The sequence below is a fragment of the Ixodes scapularis genome, unplaced genomic scaffold (genome assembly GCF_016920785.2).
Source record: "Ixodes scapularis isolate PalLabHiFi unplaced genomic scaffold, ASM1692078v2 PGA_scaffold1__304_contigs__length_218370807, whole genome shotgun sequence".
Lineage (NCBI taxonomy): Eukaryota > Metazoa > Arthropoda > Arachnida > Ixodida > Ixodidae > Ixodes > Ixodes scapularis.
Window position 1 is genome coordinate 117,743,316 of NW_024609846.1, and position 18,668 is coordinate 117,761,983.

Consider the following 18,668-nt stretch of genomic DNA (forward strand, 5'->3'; position numbering starts at 1 on the left):
TTACAAAACCTTCGCTGAACAACTGGCCCCGATTCTTCGGGACGTGTTCGCCGACATCCTGCGCCGGGGACTGCTCCTGCCTTCGATGCGTCAAGCAGTTACCGTGCTAATTCCAAAGAAGAACGTCGCAGGACCCCTTGGAGTTGGTCACTTTCGACCGATCAGTCTGTTAACCTGCGATTACAAGATCCTGGCCACGATTCTTGCGAAGCGGCTGGAGTCAGGACTTAGCAGCGTCATTGGAGACCACCAGACCTACGACATCAAAGGAAGAACGATTGCAACGAACCTGCATGCAATGCGTGTAGTGTGCGAAACGGCAGAGGTGCTACAGTGTCTGCTGGCAGTGCTGCAGGTTGACCTGAGCAAAGCCTTTGACAGAGTGTGTCATTCTTTTCTTTTTTCTCTTCTGGAGTCGTGCAGGATTGGTGTGCGCTTGCTGCGATATGTGCAACTGTGCTACCGCGGTATCCCTACGCGTCTAATTGTGAACGGGAACAAGACCGCTGCCATTTCTGTGAGCAGATCAGTGAGGCAGGGCTGTCCGCTCTCGCCAATCTTGTTCGCACTGTACCTGGAGCCACTCTGCAGAGCAATTGTTCGCGATGCGAGCATCAGTGGTTTGGTGCTGTCCTCAGGCTCACTTAAACTCCTGGCGTACGCTGACGATGTGGCAGTGGTGTGCTCGTAGGCAACTCAGGTGAAGGCTGTGGTGCAGCATATTAGGAACTTCTGCAACGTCTCCGGCGCGCAAATGAACCCGGAAAAGTCGGCTGGTGCCTGGCTAGGTGGCTGGGACACGAAGCCAGAGCGCTTTCTTGGCATCCCGTGGACGTCCAAGGTGTCTAGTTATCTGGGAGTTTGTTTAGACGTCGAACAGCTGAGTACGGGTCGAGGCGGAGTGGACTTAAATCGCCTGAGATTCAAAGCGGCAGACTGTAACGGCAGATATATTTCGTTAATGCATCGGGCACACATTTGTAACTCCGTTTTCTTTCCGACTGCATGGTATACGGCACAAGTGGTGCCGTGCGCATCCCCTGATATTGCAAAAGTGCATCGATTGTTTGCAACCTTTGTCTGGGAGTCAAAATTTGAGCGCATGCGACGAAATAACCTGTTCTTAAGTCAGAAGAAGGGCGGGCTCGGATTAGTAAATGTTGAGCTGAAGCTTCGAGTGCACCGCTTCTTGTTCTTTAGGGATCATAAAATCGCTTTCATTTTGTCGGCATTCAGAACTTGGAGGAGCATGTTTGAGTCCCTGGCTTGAAGGTGCAACAGGAGTCGCAAGTTCACGCGTGCTTAAATTTTACAAAGAAATAGCGGATGCTATACAGTTTTTCGAAGCGAGGTTTTCAAGGGAATATCTCGATGAGGTTAAAAGGAAAAGATTGTACTGGGATACGCTAGAATCAATCACGCCGCCTCCATTGTATCGCATTAGTGCAGAAGGTGTGTGCAAGTCTGATGTTTTCCAGCGTCTTCGACGCTATCCAGTTAAAATGGGGTCAAAGAATTTTTTCCTCCGCCTGCATTGGGAGGTACTCCCTATGAAGACTTGGTTAGTGAAAAAAGGGTTTTTTGAAGCTTGGTCTACAAATTGTGAACTTTGTCCGGTTCCAGAAACACTGGAGCACGTATTCTTGTATTGTACGAATGCCGAGCTGTTTTGGGCCGAGCTGTTTTGGTCTGAAAAGCAGAGCCTGGGAAGTTCTCGCTCTTCTTGGATTGCATGCCTTATGGAATTCGCGGAATGATCACTTGTTTGTAGTGGAAGGAGCAGAGCCAGCTTGGCGCCACTTCGTCGAGGGTTTTATGTATGTCGACTCGATTACAGAGGCAACGTAACAACCAGGCTTGGAATGCTGGACAACGTGGAAAGCGCGTTTGCAAAGGCGCTAGAAGGTTGCCCCTTTATTGCGAGTACAGTAGAAAATGGCAGAGTGGCCTGTAAGGGTGCACTAATATTCGTAAGGAGCTGTACTGTGTGGGGTCGAATGCTGCTAAGTTCCTACGCTGCCCTTTAATGTGAGTCAAACGGTCAAACAAGAGAACAGTGCCGCGAGGCTTTTAGCCCTGTAAATAATGTGTGTTTTAAATAAAATGTCAAAAAAAAAGCAGGGTGGCGCAGTGGAAGCGTGCTGGGCCCATAACCCAGAGGTCCGTGGATCGAAACCGCGCTCTGCTACAGCAAATGTTTTTGTCGATGTTCGAGGTTTTTAAATGAACACCAGTTATCGCGATTGTAAATTTTTTTTAATTAACTTGAAATTGTATTTATAATATCTTTTTATGCATGTATCCGCATTCTTCTCGAGAGTGTCCTCTGCTTACACCCAAAATCACAGCAGAGGGGCGCAGTCATTCGGCTTCCGCTGCTCGCCGCGCTCGGACGCACGGATAGCTGGCTCCAGCGGAGCTGGGACAACGGCCCTCTCGGGCCGTGGTTTTCCTACGTCTGATATTCCCCAGGACTACCGTATCATTCTGCCGCCCCTGCCAACAGGTACCATCGTGCGCGCCACTGTTTTTTGTTGTTTTTTTTTGCACTGTGATGTCTCGGGAAGGCCATACAAGATTGGTGACTTCAAGTCAGGGCTCCAGAGCATCGGAGTCCTTCAAGACCTCAAGGCATTCGGCTCTTACCAAATGAACCACGTCTGGATTGCTACCTTCCACTCGCTGGCTTCAAAGCAGAAGATGCAAGACGCACAAGAACTACGAGTCAAGGGTAAGCGCTGTCTGGTGCTAGACCCTAACAAGGCCGAGGTGCGGTTAAAACTGCACTGGGTGCCGTGCGACGTCCCTGACGACACCATCCGGAGAGCTCTCGAGCAATATCTCAGGGTCGAGGGCGTCACTCGAGAAGGCTGGCAGGAAGAGGGATTTCAGGGAGTTGAATCAACTACCAGACTGGTAAGCCTCAAGCTCAAAGAAGGCGTCACTTTGGATAGGCTCCCACACCAGCTGCGTCTTCCACATGGCTCGGTGCTCGTCGTTGCGCCCGGGCGCGCCCCAATGTGTCTGCGATGTCGAAGGACTGGACACGTCCGACGTGAGTGTAAGACGCCACGATGCGACCTGTGTTGACGCTTTGGCCATGAAAAGGACGACTGCGTCAGGGCCTATGCAACGGTCGCAGACGGCACGGGCGGCATCAACGAGTCCGAGCATCTTATGGACGAGGAAGAAGTGGAAATTACCGCTGGTGGCACACTGACGGCTAGGGTTAACTTCACCGAGCCAAGCGCCTTCAGCAGGGCTGCCACTGAAGATACCGCGCCTGCCACGCCCCCCACGCTCCAAGACTACCTACTGTTATCGGCTACCTCAAAGGCAGACGCAAACGGCGGCAGCACGGAAGTCAGCGCTTCCGTCAAGGCTGCGTCACCACGTCAGGTGGGTGAGCCCAACAGCGACTACGGGGGCACCGAGGTGGAGATGCAAGCTACGCCGGACGATAAGGACCATGCCAACTTGGAGCCATCGGAAAAAGAGGATTGGGCCAGCACAGAGGAGGAAGGCCAAGGGCTGCACGAACAGCGCCTCAAGATGAAGCAGCCAATCCAGAGACGTTTTTGATACAACCCCAAGCCTCGGATCCTGCCGGACGCCCGCCGGCAGAAAGACTCTGCATAGGTTCACTTTATATGCCCTCTGCTGCATGTTAAATGCGCGAGGTGGATGGTTGGGTGTAATGCCACATGCTAGAAGAGTGGCCAAGGAGGCACTAAAAGTTAGCAAAATTCAATTTAAAAATAATTGCGCTTAATTGCGTTAGCTTGATAGCTCAAAAAAGGAAGCAATGGCTTCCCAACTCGCTTTTAGCGGAAAGAGTTCAGGTGGCCTTGCTACAAGAAAGTAAATTAACCACCGAACATGTAAAGCAGGCTGTTCTATTCTTCGAAAATCACTTTGAATTTCGTTATGCCCATGCAATTTCGCATAGTGCAGGCACGGCAATACTAATTCGCAAGCGAAGCGGGATTGTGCTATTTCCAGAATGGGAGACAGATCAGAGTGGGAGAATTTGCGCGGTTGATGTGGTTTACAATAATGAAGCATTGCGATTAATTTCTGTGCATGGCGCCGAATCTCGCAGTAGAAAGGAAACTATTTTTCAATCAGCTCAGACAATACATGAACACCCCGGCGCAGACTATACTCGGAGCAGATTTCAACTGCGTCACGCGAGCAAACGAGTCCTCAAAGGGGCTCCGACAGGATTCCAGTCTGACGGAACTAAAGAAGCTAATCCGAGACTTTGATTTACAAGACGTAACGGAATTTGTAGAAGCACCTGCTCCCGGCTACACTCATTGGCAAGGCGATTGTCACTCGCGCCTGAACCGAATATATGCTTCGAGCCGCTTAGCAGTATAGATACGGCAAGCTATCAGGTCAAGCCGTTAGCTTTCTTTGATCATGCCGTAGTTGCGGCGCAGATAAGAAAGGTAAAAGAAAAGCCAAACCGCGACTCATGCTGGAAAAGTTGGAAGCTAAACGAAAATGCTCTCGAGGAGGAGGGGCTGCAGCGCGCAGTTAGAAAACTTATCACACATAAAGTGGAGGGAAACAACGTAACTGCCGTACACTGGGAGCTGCTGAAAGAAGAGATAAAAATGTGCATTATAGCCTTTTGCCAAGAAAAGTCTCGGGAAAGGAAGGCCGTTAAGAGGGACGTGACGAAGGCGCTGCAAACTCTAATTCGAGAAGAAAATAGGATGCCCGGTGTGTTTACAGCTGATATTCGAGAATGTAAATCCCAACTGCTCGGAATACTAGAGGAGGAGTATCGCGGAGCAATGGTCAGATCACGATTACGGACGCTAGGGCGTTCTGAAGACCCTACGAAAATCTTTAAAACGCGTGAGCGCGAACGCGCCAGCCGCAACCAAATTAATCAGCTTCAAAGTAAAGGGAACATCATCTCCGACCCCGCAAAAATAGAACGAGAGCTGGTCACCTTTTTCAGCAGCAGTTTTGGTAAACAGAGGAACCTAAACGGGCAAGCAATGAAACGAGTGCTGGATATCATGCCACAGGAACCTAGACAACAACTGAATTCCTGAACAGGCCTATCAGCGAGTCAGAAGTATAAGTGCCATTAAGGAGCTAACACCGAACAAATCGCCGGGTGTAGACGGTCTGGGCGCAACTTTTTACAAAACCTTTTCAGAAGAACTAGTCCCCATTTTAAGGCAAGTTTACGGAGACGTGTATAAAAGAAAGCTCCTCCCGCCTTTCATGAGACAGGCAGTGACGGTACTAATTCCAAAACGGAAGTGTAGGGGCTCCATTGCAAGTAGTGAAGACTTTAGGCCGATAAGCCTGTTAACAGCAGATTATAAGATTCTGACAGAAATTTTAGCAAAACGCCTGGAAACAGCTTACAAAACCCTGGTTGCAAATCATCAAACGTATGGCTTCAAGAACAGGTCAATATTCGCAACCTTGCACACAATGTGAGTTATAACAGAAACGGCGGAAGCCATGGAACGTCCCACGGCCGTCCTACAAATAGACTTAAAAAAAGAACTCGACAGAGTGAATCATGCTTTTTTTATTCTCCTTACTAGAGCAATGCGGAACGGGAGAGTTTTTAGTGAATTTTCTTAAAATATGCTATAGGGACATAAGTACAAGACTCTTGGTCAACGGGCGCAGGTCGTGTAGCATCCCCGTTAAATCGTCCGTACAGAAGGGTTGCCCAATGTCGCCTATTTTATTCGCCATTTACCTTGAACCGCTGTGCAAAGCAATCTTAAATGACCACAGCATAAGGGGAGCTTGCCTGGGCTCAATGTCAGTTAAACTGTTGGCATACGCAGATGATGTGACACTGATTGGGCAATCGCAAGAGGAGGTGAGGAAGGCAGTAGAACATGTCCGTCAGTTTTGTGACGTTTCAGGAGCGAAAATGAACCCAACAAAGAACGGTCGGGACCAGGCTGGGACCATGGCCATCCAAGCCAGAACTATTCTTGGGTATAGCGTGGTCAACACACATCTCCAACTACTTAGGGGTCGGATTGGGCAGCACGCAGCTCAGGACAGGCGTAGATGGCCTACATTTGAACACGTTGAGGGCGAAGCTTCCAGAACGGTGGGGGAGGTACGTACCACTTTTGAATAGAGCGTATGTCAGCAATGCAGTGTTTTTTTCAACCGTTTGGTATTCAGCGCAAGCGGTGCCGTGTAGGCAGCTCGATGTACCGAAAGTGCATAGATTCTGTGCAACGTTTTTCTGGGGTTCTGGTTTTTAAAGAATGCGCCGGAGGAACCTTTTCATAAGTAGGCAAAAAGGAGGACTGGGACTAGTAAACTTAGAAATAAAACTAAAAGTGCAGCGGTTTCTTGTTTTCCGAAACCGAGACAAAACTCCCGCGCTGGTGGCAGCGTTCCGAGAGCTTGGTGGGCACTACCTTGCTCCCTGGATGAAAGAAACAGATGGCGCTCCAAAGAAGTGCTCGACGCTTCGCTACTACAAAGAGATCAGAGATGCGATCAGGTTTTTCGAAGAACGCTTCTCATGGGAATATCTAAACAAAGTAAAGAGGAGACGTCTTTATTGGGATACCCTAGACCTCGTAATGCCGCCTCCAATGTATCGCCAAATGTTCCCCGACACCGAATGATTGGACGTGTTTAAAAGGTTAAGTGCTTTCCCTGTTCGCCCAGGCACAAGGGACTTTTATGTGCGCTTCCACACGGAAGTCCTGGCGGTTAAAACATGGGAGGAACAAAAGGGTTTTCATTTGCCCTGGGACGTGAACTGTGCTATATGTCCTGTGCCGGAGACGTTGCAACACACGTTTTTGTATTGTTCTAGTGCCGAACTCTTTTGGGCGCACCTACGGGCAACGTTAAGGATTGAGCTGTACCCAACATGGCACAGCATGAAGTTTCTTGTCACTCCTGGGGCCCTAATCTGGACACTTGGCGAGAAAGACGGCGAGAAATCTGGCGGCTATGATTGGCCGGCGTCAAGGTCAAGCGCGGCGTCGGCCAATCACGGCCGCCAGATTTCTCGCCGACCTTTTCGCCAAGTGTCCAGCTTAGGGCCCCTGACCAGCAACAAAGCAGGTGTTACGAACTTCTCCCTCTGATCGGTCTGCATGTGATATGGAACTCGCGCACCGATCATACTTTGGTGCGTGAGCGCGGAAAATCAGCGTGGCGCCACTTTCTAGATGGTTTCAAGTATACGTCATCGATCATCAAAGAAACCTCTTTTGAGGAAACGGAGCCCTGGGAGAGATTCCAATCTCTAGTGAAGTAAGGACATTGCAGACCGCAAGCAACCCCTAGAGGGCTGCCGCCACGCTGATCGGTTGAGCTGCAGTTCGTTTCATATTTCATGTAAATAATTGTTGCTGTAAGTTGTGTCAAAAGCACTGACCTTTTAGAATGTAAATAGCACCCAATACTAAAATAAAAACGCCAAGCTGGCAAAAAAAAAAAAAAGGCGCAGTGGAAGCGTGCTGGGCCCATAACCCAGAGGTCCGTGGATCGAAACCACGCTCTGCTACGGCGAATGTTTTTTGCCGATGTTCGAGGTTTTTAAATGAACACCGGTTATCGCGATTCTTAATGCTTTTTCAATTAACTTGAAATATTATTTATAATATCTTTTTTATGCATGTATCCGCAGTCTTCTCGAGAGTGTCCTCTGCTTACACCCAAAATCACAGCAGAGTGGCGCAGTGGAAGCGTGCTGGGCCCATAACCCAGAGGTCCGTGGATCGAAACCACGCTCTGCTACGGAGAATGTTTTTTGCCGATGTTCGAGGTTTTTAAATGAACACCAGTTATCGCGATTCTTACTGCTTTTCTTAAATTAACTTGAAATATTATTTATAATATCTTTTTATGCATGTATCCGCAGTCTTCTCGAGAGTGTCCTCTGCTTACACCAAAAATCACAGCAGAGTGGCGCAGTGGATTCTACTTCCGGCCGCCGAAGCGTACGGACGTACTATCATGAGCTCCGTTGGAGCGGTTCCAGCGGCCCAGCCTGGCCGCGGTATCAGGAGTGCTGACGCTGCATCTCAGGATTACGAACTTCTTTTGCCGACGCTGCCGTCAGGACCGTCCGTTCAGAACACCGTTTTTTTACATGCCGACGTGAAAGCCAGGCCGTACCCTCTGGAACACTTTCGAGACGCCCTCGCACTGGCGGCACTTCTCCCCGAGGTGCTTGCCTTGGGGGCGTATCAGTATAACCATGTGTGGGCAGTGACCTTCAAAAGCGACGAGGGGAAAAAGAGGCTGCTTGCAGCTGACGAGTTCAAGGTTAAAGACCGTCGCTGCGTCTTGGTGGACCCGTGTAACCAAGACGTCCGTTTGAAGCTCCACTGGCTGCTGCATCACGTCCAAGACGACAAGGTACGTGCGGCCCTGGCACCCTACGGAAAGGTGACGGGGGTTACACGGGACAAGTGGCGCGTCTCAGGATGCACAGACATGGCTTCGACGACGCGCTCGGTATCCCTCAAGCTGAAGCCCGGAGTCACGGTGGACGACCTCCCCCACCAGCTCCGCATCGCAGGTGACCTGGCGCTGGTGGTGGTGCCCGGCAGGGCGCCACTTTGCCTGCGGTGTAAGGGCAAGGGCCACATCCGACGGGAGTGCCGAGTGCCGCGCTGTGCGCTCTGTCGCCGCTTCGGCCACGACGAGAGCCAGTGCGTCCGTACCTACGCCAGCGTCACGGGACCCATGGGGCTCGATGATAATTCAGAGCACCTCATGGACGTTGCAGACGCCGAGGAGGCCGCATCGGGTGCCTCGGACGGGGCAGACGTCAAGCCGGCATCGGAAGCCGAAGAGAAGCAAAGCAAGGTCGACGCTGCATTGGGTGCAGACGCTACGCGGCACGCTGGGGAGCCTGATGCTCCACCGGCTGAGAGGGCTGCAACGAGCAGCGTAGAAACCAGCGTCGTCGAGAAGTCTGCCGTCGACGCCACCATGCTTGACGATGAGGCCTCGGCAAGCTGCCCTAACATCAAAAGGTCTCGCGAGGACGACGTCACGAACCCCAGCACAGCAAGCCACGAGGAGCCGCCTCCGAAGGCGACACTGCTCAGGCGACCACGGCTCAACATGAAGCCGAAGGTTCCTGTCGACGACCCAAGGGTGGCCAAACCACCCCCGTGACTGTCTGCGCCGGCAGCTCGTCTCGGGACTCGGTACGGTTCAACGCCAGTTCCGCGTCGATTCGAGTGAGAAGGCCTTCGACCTAAGGTAAGCACCATGCGGTCTCTCTCTTCGTGGAATGGCCCTAAAATTAGGACCCCCCCTACGTGTTGCCACAATTAACGTCCGTGGGCTGGCAGCGAGACGTCGGCAATACCAACTCAGTAGATTGTTTGCGGAAAACGAGCTCGATATTGTGGCTGTTCAAGAAACAAAAGTTGAGAGCCGGGAACAGACGGACCGCATGGTGCAACCTTTTCGAACACTTTTTAATGTGTGCGTTGCGCACTCAGCGGGGATGTCGGGGGGTTGTTGTCTGTTCATTCGCCAGTCGGTAGGCATTACCGAAACGGCCGTTGTTTCGTGTGCGTCCGGGCGATTTGTCTTGTGCGATTTTTCTTTTTCAAATATTGAATGGCGTGTCCTTTGTGTATACGCGCCGAATCGGGAGCGTGAACGTAAGGTTTTCTTTGAAGGTCTGAGTGCGTACCTCGATAGTGATAAGGTTATCATTCTTCTCGGAGATTTTAATTGTGTTTGCGCACCAGAGGACCGTGCGAATAGTGTCCGTATTCGAGATCAAAGTGCTTTGTTTTTAAATGTTATGGTCGCGGAGAACGCACTCGAAGACGTAGCATGCCTTTCTTCCAAAGGTAGCGTTCAGTTCACTCACTTCCAGGGCTTCAGTCATGCCCGATTAGACAGGGCCTATATCTCGCTTGATCTGGTTCCACTTTGTGATCACTACAGCGTCCAACCTGTCTCGTTTAGTGATCATGCGTTGGTAATGTTTACGCTTGGTCACAAAGAAAAAATGCCTAAGTGGAATTGGTCGCTGTGGAAACTCAACAGTTACCTAGTGAAGGACGAATTCTTTAGAGCTAAAGTAGATGACTTATTTAAGAAGTTACACGAGGATGAACAAACATTGTGGGGTGTAAAGTGGGAACTATTCAAAGAAGAGGTGAAAATGGAAGCCGTTGAAACAAGTAGCACCTTAAATTACGAGAAAAAGAACAAAGAAAAATAACTGCGGCGTCAGTTAGAAATCTTTCTAATCGAAGATAGCGCCAAACCCGGCTAGTTTGCGTTAGAAATAAGAGATATAAAAAACCAGCTTGAAGTCATCGATTGTGAGAAGTACAGAGGGGCGGTTGTGCGAGCGCGTTCTGAGAGGCTTTGGTCGAACGAAAGACCGACGAAGCGCGCGCTTAGCGATGAAAAAAGGCAAGCCCAGCGCAACGAGATAAAAGAAATACAGTATAAAAATACTATCACCCGCGATAAGAAAACGATTGAGCGAGCTTTTGTGGAGTACTATCGGGAGGTTTTTGGGCAAGAAGCACCAATCGGCGATGGTTTCGAACGCGAATTTTTATCGCTCATGCCTAGGCTGGAGGATCACGTTCGTGAAAGTTTGGAAGCACCGATTAGCGTTCGCGAGTTAGAAGCGGCCATTGACGAGCTAAGCGTGGGAAAGACGCCCGGACCGGACGGTCTTGGCGCTTGTTTTTACAAAGCGTTTAAGAAGGAGGCTGCAGAGTCCCTATACGAAGTGCTGAAAGAGGCGTACGATAAAAGTGTTTTACCGCCGTCGTTTTTTAAATCGCATACGGTTCTCATTCCGAAATCTTATGACACCGTAAAACTTTAGTCCGTGTCATCCTTCCGACCCATTTGCTTAACGAATGTAGACTACAAAATTTTCATGAAGGTCCTGGCTAGACGATTGCAAAATGTTATAAAAAGTCTCGTCGGGCCGCACCAGACATGCAGTATTAAAGGCCGCACCATTTTTACGAATATTCACGTTGCCAGGAGTGTCCTTGAATGCTGTGACACCTTTGAACGCCGAGTAGCGATGTTACAGCTAGACCTGGAGAAGGCATTTGATCGCGTGTCACATGAGGTTCTTTTTCGGATTTTAGAGCATGCGAATGTAGGTTCTGTAATTCTAGATGGTTTAAAAATGGCATACGCCGGGTGTACAACATCGCTAATAGTCAACAAAAATCTGAGTGCCGGTGTGAACGTTAATTCTTCCGTAAGGCAAGGTTGTCCCCTGTCTCCCTTGCTCTTTGCGATCTATTTGGAACCTTTTTGTTTGAAAATAATCAACAGTGAAAACATACATGGCTTCACGTTACAGTCATGTGAAGTGAAGGTTCTCTCGTATGCAGACGATGTGGCTGTCTTTTGTGTTGACCGAGAAAGCGTGCGTGAAGCCATTAGTGTTGCCTCCTCCTTTTGCAAAAATACGGGCAGTGTAATTAATTGGGGTAAATGTGCAGGTTTCTGGCACGGCAGCTGGGACACAACGCCTCATATCTTTCTGAATGTTCAGTGGACGTCCTTGCCCGTGAAATATCTTGGTGTGCCGCTCGAGCACTACAGAGATAGCACCCAAATGTGAAACGAAGCGACGGAGAGAGTGAGAGAAAAAGCGGAGAATTGGAAGGGCAGGGACTTGTCGATGTTTGCGCGTGCTACAGTATGTAATTTATTTTTAGTAGCAAAAGTGTGGTACATACTGCAGGTTATCGCTATGTCGCGCCTCAACGTACAAAAGTTGCACAGAGTTTTTGCAATCTTTATCTGGGGTTCAGTCTGGGAGCGTTCTACTCGTACAAATTTGTTTCGCGCTGTTCAAAGTGGTGGCCTGGGATTGTCCCACCTGTTTATTCGGCAGATTGTGTCTAGGTTTATGTTTTTACGTGACCAAAGTGATGTATTCTTACGTACTGTGCTGCAAGTGCGATTACAAAATGCGTTGCCGGAATTTGTTGTTTCGTCCAGTAACCTATTGTGCCCTAGTGTTCAAGGCTTTATGCGCGAAGTTGTTCTTTCATTTCAAATGCTAAAGGTACGTTCCGAGTGACTGAACCTCAGTTCAGTCACTCGGAAAAGACTATATAAAGATTTAGTGGATGTTTTGTTACCAGTGCCCCTCTACAGGTCATTGTACTGCGAGGGCGATGGGCAGGATGTTCTAAAGAGAGTTAAAAAAATGCCAGTTAAGCCATCCGTGAAGTCTTTTTTCTTTCAATTGCATAGTGGCGTCCTGCCAGTCAAGCCTTGGCTGAAGGACAAAGGCATTTTTGTACCGTGGTCTATAAACTGCATTCTATGTAAAAAACCTGAGTCGATTGAACACGTCTTCATAGAATGTTGGGACGCCGTTTTCCACTGGGACGTTCTTCAGCGTACGCTGAAGAAAGACCTTCCTCTAACTGCACAAGGGATCCGCTTTTTACCTGTCGAGAACGAGAATGGTGTCCCTTACGACATGTTCATGCTTCTCGGCCTCCATAGTCTATGGAAGACAAGAATGAGTGTACGACATGCGGACGTTAATGCGCGCCCCGCAAGAGAAAACTTTATAGAAAGTGTAGCATATATCCGGGAAGTTTATCGAGCAATGTCTGAACCTCCTGATTGGTTGCCAATTCTGAATGAATTAGTGTGTCTGAAAAGATTTTAACGCAATAGTGTTAGCCCCAAAGTGGCTGACATGTTTCCTCTTTGTGAGCATTCTTCAAGTGTACGTGTGTGCGTGTGTTTTGTCGCCAAGATGTAAACAGGAAATAAAGAAAAAAAAAAAAAAAAAGCAGAGTGGCGCAGTGGAAGCGTGCTGGGCCCATAACCCAGAGGTCCGTGTATCGAAACCACGCTCTGCTACAGCGAATGTTTTTGCCGTTGTTCCAGGTTTTTAAATGAACACCAGTTATCGCGATTCTTAATGCTTTTTTTTTAATTTACTTGAAATATTATTTATAATATCTTTTTATGCATGTCTCCGCAGTCTTCTTGAGAGTGTCCTCTGCTACACCCAAAATCACAGCAGACTGGCGCAGGAAGGGGTGTAAGTGGCCGAGTGATTTCACTTCAGGCTTCCAGCCAGAGCGGACGGCGCTACGAATCGCTTCCCGAAATAGGCGGCGGCCGTTATCGGCCGCGGTGAAACGAATGTTTCTTTTTTGCCAAACGATTGCCGTGTACTTTTGCCTGCTCTGCCCACCGGAGATGCTGCTAAGCTCAGCGCGATTCTTCACGCTGATCGTCAAGGAAGACCTTACCGGATTGAAGACTTCCGTGAACCGTTGGACAAGGTGGGAGTTTTCCCGGGCGTGGCTGGTCTGAGGGCCTTCAGATGAGCCACGTCTGGCTGCTGAAACTTCACTCGCTGGAAGCAAAGACCAAGCTTCTGGAAGCCGGCAACTTGCAAGTAAAAGGCCGCTTTTGCCTTCTCGTAGACCCGAGTCGGAGGGAGCTCCGCATCAAGCTCCACTGGGTCACGTTCGACGTCCCAGAGGACACGGTGCGTCGTGCCTTCGAGCCCTTCGGCTCGGTCAAAGAAATTATCCGAGAAAAGTGGAAAGTGCCAGGCTTCGTCGACGTTGAGTCCACCACGCTGGTGGTGCGGATGATGCTGAAGGAGGGCGTTTCCCTGGAAAGCCTCCCACACCAGCTGCGGATCTGCGGGGGGAATGTCCTGGTCGTCGTCCCTGGTCGTGCGCCGATCTGCCTCCGGTGCCACCGAGCGGGGCACATACGCCGAGACTGCAGAGTGCCCCAGTGTAACCAGTGCCAGGCCTGCGGACACGAGGCCTCGTCGTGCGTGAAGACGTACGCCCGCGTCACTAGCAACAACATTGCCGTGGCGTCGGATGACACAGAGAACACCAACAGCGACGACGCCGACAGACCAGCAAACCCAGGGCGGGCCCGCAGAGAACGGCGGAGTCTGTGATGAGGCGAAACCAAGACTTTCGCCCGGGGCATCAAAAGACAAAGTGGCCCCCGAGGTAGTCGAAGAGCTCGGGTCCGAAAACGTGACGGACTCTCCAGACGTCCCAGCGGCAACCGCCGTGCCGGGGAACGATGACGGCAAGAACCGTGTCGACGAAGACGTCGGGACAAAAGTTCATGACGAAGTCAAGGTCAAGGGTCACGACAGCGGCAAGCCCGAGGAGGGCGAAGGTGGCGTCGACGGCAGGCTCAGGGACGCGGAGACCGGAGCGGCGAGGCGACGGCACGAAGGCGTAAGCTCCAAGATTGCCGACAGGGAACTGCGACGCCTCGAGCCCGAGTGGGTTGGCAATGGGGGACTTAACCGTGAACGGTCGAGGTCTCGCCAGCGCAGGGAGGAGCAATTGAAGTGAGTGGTCAAGGCCTTCACTACTGTTGTAAAAGGTTTCTTCGCACGGTTTTCTTTTTCTAAAGGCAGCACTTTCCGGTTGGTCCTACCTAGAATTTAAGCATGCTAGAAAAGTCTTTGCGCGGGGGCACTTTAAACGTACGGGGACTGTGTTCCCGGCGCCGGCAGTGCCAACTGAGCCGCCTCTTTATTGAGTACGACCTCGATATTGTGGCGGTTCAAGAGTCAAAGATGGAAGGCGAAGGACAGACTGAGAGCATGGTGGGGGTGTTTGAGTCGCGGTACGACGTGTGTGTAAGCCACGCTGTTAGAACGTCTGGCGGGTGTCTTTTGTTTTTGCGGAAGGGTTTGTTTACTGTAGAGCAGGTTGTTAGCGATTAGTCGGGATGCTTTGTCCTCTGTGATTTTTCTTTTTCTTGTAACCTTTTTCGTGTTCTTTGCATTTACGCACCGAACAGAATCGATGAAAGAGTTTTTTTTTTAGAGTTTTGAGATGTATGTTCGGACGGATCGGCGTGTCATTTTGCTAGGGGACTTTAATTGTGTGTGCGCTCCTCGTGATCGGGCTAACAGCAGAAGATTTCATGATGAAAGTGCTTTACTTTTGGGGGGAATGGTCGAACGCTACGGCCTAGAAGACGTTGCCAACTGCGTGTCTGGTGGAGGGGTTCTGCTCTTTACACACTTCCAAGGAGCAAGTCACGCTCGCCTTGACAGAGTGTATGTTTCTTTTGAATTGCTGAGAGTGGGTAAAAAGTATACTGTTGATCACGTGTCATTTAGCGACCACTGCCTCGTTTCTTTTATGCTATGTTCATCAAAGGACTAGCCAAAAAAGTTTGATTGGAATCTTTGGAAATGTAATACTAAGCTCCTTAGCGATGATTACTTCGTTAATTCAGTTCGCCAAACTCTAGACAAGTTGGCAAGGGCCGAGGGGAACGATTTTGGTGTAAAGTGGGAACTATTTAAACAGGATGTAAAAATGACAGCGCTTGAACGCTCAAATATTTTGAAACACGAGCAGGAAAAGGTAAACCAAAAACTAGATGGCCTGCTGAAAGAGTTATTGCACGAAAAATGTTTATCGCCTGGGCTTTTTATTGATGACATTATCAGTCTAAAGAAATGTCTGGAAGCGCTAGATACTGATCAGTATCAGGGGGCTGTTGTACGGGCGCGTCTGAAACGCATATTGGATGGGGAGATGCCCACCAAAAGAGCAGTTGGCATTGAACGAAGATATGCCGCCAAAAACGAGATAAGCGAAATTCTTTATCGGGGTTCGTTGTCGAGTGACAAAGAAAGCATAGAAAACGCGTTCGTAGAGCATTACAAAGGCCTTTTTACTTATTGCGCACCCAAGAGAGACGATTTTCAAAGTTTTTTTTTTTTTTTTTTGTTTTTACCGTTAATGCCGAAGCTGGCAGACGAGCTTAAAGAAAGGCTAGAACAGCCTATCACGTTAGGTGAAGTCGAAAAGGCAATAGACGATTTAAAGGGGGGGAAATCGCCTGGGCCCGATGGTTTAGGAGCGGAATTTCATAAAGTGTTTAAAGATCGAGTAGCTCCTTTTTTGCACCGTGTTTTTTCCGAGGCGTTCCGACTTAAAATCTTACCCCCGTCCTTTTTGTCTACACATACTGTTTTAATCCCCAAGAGCGAGGATCGAGTTAAGCTACGCTCGGTTGGAGCGTACCGCCCGATTACTCTGTCGAATGTGGACTATAAGATTTTGATGAAGGTGCTGGCGGAACGACTACACGGCGTGATCAACCTGATAGTCGGTCCTCACCAGACGTGTGGTATTAAGGGGAAAACAATTGTTACAAACGTGCATGTAGCGCGAAGCATTTTGGAGTGCTGCGACGATTTCCAACAAAAGGTTGCGCTACTACAGATAGACCTCGAGAAAGCCTTCGACAGTGTATCCCACGAAATTCTTTTTTCCATCTTAGAATATGTTCATTTAGGTTCACTGCTGTGCGATGGGGTACGCATGGCTTACCTTAACTGTGCCACCCCTCTGGTTGTGAATAAGAGTGTGAGTGAACGTATCCCCCTTTTTTCTTTTGTGCGGCAGGGATGCCCGCTTTCGCCGCTGCTGTTTTGTATTTTTCTAGAACCCTATTGTTTAAGTGTGTTACGTAGTGGGCATATACGCGGCTTTAATTTACATGCCAGTGAGGATCGTTTTTTGGCATACGCCGATGATGTGGCTATTTTTTGTACAGACCAAGAGAGTGTGAAGAAAGCCGTAGGAACTAACAGAGAAGTTCTGCGAGAACACATGTAGTGCTGTAAATTGGCAAAAGTGTCAGGGGTTTTGGCATGGAGATTGGCCCGCCAAGCCCACTGTTCTTGAACGTGCCACGTGGTCCGACACGCCGGTGCGGTATCTCGGAGTTCCACTTGAATAATACCGGGACAACGAGGAGTATTAGAATCAAGAAGCTCAAGCGCTGCGCGCAAGGGCGGATAAGTGGGGGGGGGGAGAGGCTTTTCAATGTTTGCGCGTGCCTCGGTATGCAACGCCTTTTTAGCTGCGAAGGTATGGTGCGTTCTGCAGGTGCTGCACTGTTCGCGGGTCAACATCCAGCGCATACACCGTGTTTTTGCTGTGTTTATTTGGAGCTCGACCTGGGAAAGAACGAGCCGAACCAATCTTTTCCGGCGTGTCAAGGATGGGGGGCTGGGTCTGTCGCATCTTTTTGTTAGACATTTCGTTAATAGATTTTGTTTCCTAAGAGACCAGAAGGACCCTCTACTGCGTACGGTCATTCAGGTGCGGCTTGGCAGAGCATTGCCCGAATTTATTGTTTCGACCGATATTCATTCCAGTTATGGTGTACGTGGTTTTTTGAAAGAAGTTGTGTCTGCTTATCGGTTCTTGGCGACGCGGTTTTCGCTCGAGTATCTGTCCAGTGTGTCGCGCAAGCGTTTGACCAAAGATTTGATTTTTTCCCTTTTTCCTACTCCACTGTACCAGTCCTTGTACAGTGCGGAAAGTGGTCAAGATATTTTGAAGCGTGTCAAGCAAATGAGGGTACCTGCCTTCACGAAATCTTTTTTCTTCAAACTACACAGTGAAACCCTGCCGGTCAAAGTTTTTTTTAGAGGGAAAAGGTATTCCCGTTGCGTGGTCAGTAAACTGTTTACTTTGTAAAATGCCAGAGACGATAGAACTCGTTTTTCTTAACTGTTGGGACGCAGTGTTCCTTTCGGACGTCCTTCAAAGGACCCTTAAAAAGGACCTACCGTTAACACCTCACGGAATCCGTTATTTGACTGTTGATGGAAGAGACAGCTTGGTACCCAATGACATGATCATGCTGGTCGGTCTCCATAGCTTGTGGCGCTGCCGCATGGCTGTAAGGCACGCGGACGTCGACGTGCGTCCCGCAGACAGGTATTTTGTTGAAATGATCTGTTTTTTTAAAGAAATGTTTAAGGTTAAGCAGCCACCCCCGGACTTTCTGCCGCTTCTTGAGGAGCTGGCGTCCATCACTGGTCTGTGAATGTGTTTGATAAGCTTCATATTTATACAATAGCCTTTGAGGCTTTTGTTTTGACCTTTTATTGTATGTGTAATGTGTTTGTCACCTGAACAAAAACAGGCAATAAAGAAAAAAAAAAGCAGAGTGGCGCAGTGGAAGCGTGCTGGGCCCATAACCGAGAGGTCCGTGGATCAAAACCACGCTCTGCTACGGCGAATGTTTTTGCCGATGTTCGAGGTTTTTAAATGAACACCAGTTATCGCGATTCTTAATGCTTGGGGGTAAGCAGAGTGTCCTCTGTTTACACCCAAAATCACAGCAGAGTGGCGCAGTGATTCCACTTCCGGCAGCCGAAGCGATCGGACGCGGAATGTCTAGCTCCGACGGAGTGGTTTCGGCGGCCCAGCCGGGCCGCGGTATCAGGGACGTTGAAGATAAGGAATATACTGTCATCCTGCCTTCGCTGCCCACCGGGTCACTCGTGTAAATACGTTTTTTTTACATGCGGATGTTAAGGGACGTCCGTACCACGCCGAAGATTTTCGCGACGCGCTGGCTCGCTTAGGACCACTCCCCGAGGTTGTCGCCCTCAGGGCGTATGAGATGAATCACGTCTGGGCCGTCACCTTCAAGACTAACGAAGGGTCTAAGAAACTACTGGCGGAGTCGGAGCTCGTCGTCAAGGGGCGGCTGTGCATCGTCGTCGACCCGGGCAACCGGGACGTACGCCTCAAGCTCCACTGGCTGCTTTTTAACGTCGCCGACGACGACGTGAGGGCAGCCTTGGCGCCTTATGGCAAGGTCCTGTACGTCTCCAG

At 49.7% G+C, this 18,668-nt stretch overlaps 3 non-coding genes and 2 pseudogenes across 3 annotated transcripts; all 5 read left to right on the forward strand.

Moving 5' to 3' along the window:
* Positions 1–2,116: 2,116 nt before the first annotated feature.
* Positions 2,117–2,188, forward strand: Trnam-cau. The gene has a single exon. It is a non-coding gene; the product is annotated as a tRNA-Met (tRNA).
* A 4,405-nt stretch (positions 2,189–6,593) lies between these two features.
* Positions 6,594–7,282, forward strand: LOC120842696 (annotated as a pseudogene).
* Positions 7,283–7,692: 410 nt separating this feature from the next.
* On the forward strand, positions 7,693–7,764 carry Trnam-cau. The gene has a single exon. It is a non-coding gene; the product is annotated as a tRNA-Met (tRNA).
* A 5,591-nt stretch (positions 7,765–13,355) lies between these two features.
* LOC120842685 lies at positions 13,356–14,357 on the forward strand (annotated as a pseudogene).
* A 3,631-nt stretch (positions 14,358–17,988) lies between these two features.
* Positions 17,989–18,060, forward strand: Trnam-cau. The gene has a single exon. It is a non-coding gene; the product is annotated as a tRNA-Met (tRNA).
* Positions 18,061–18,668: the final 608 nt, after the last annotated feature.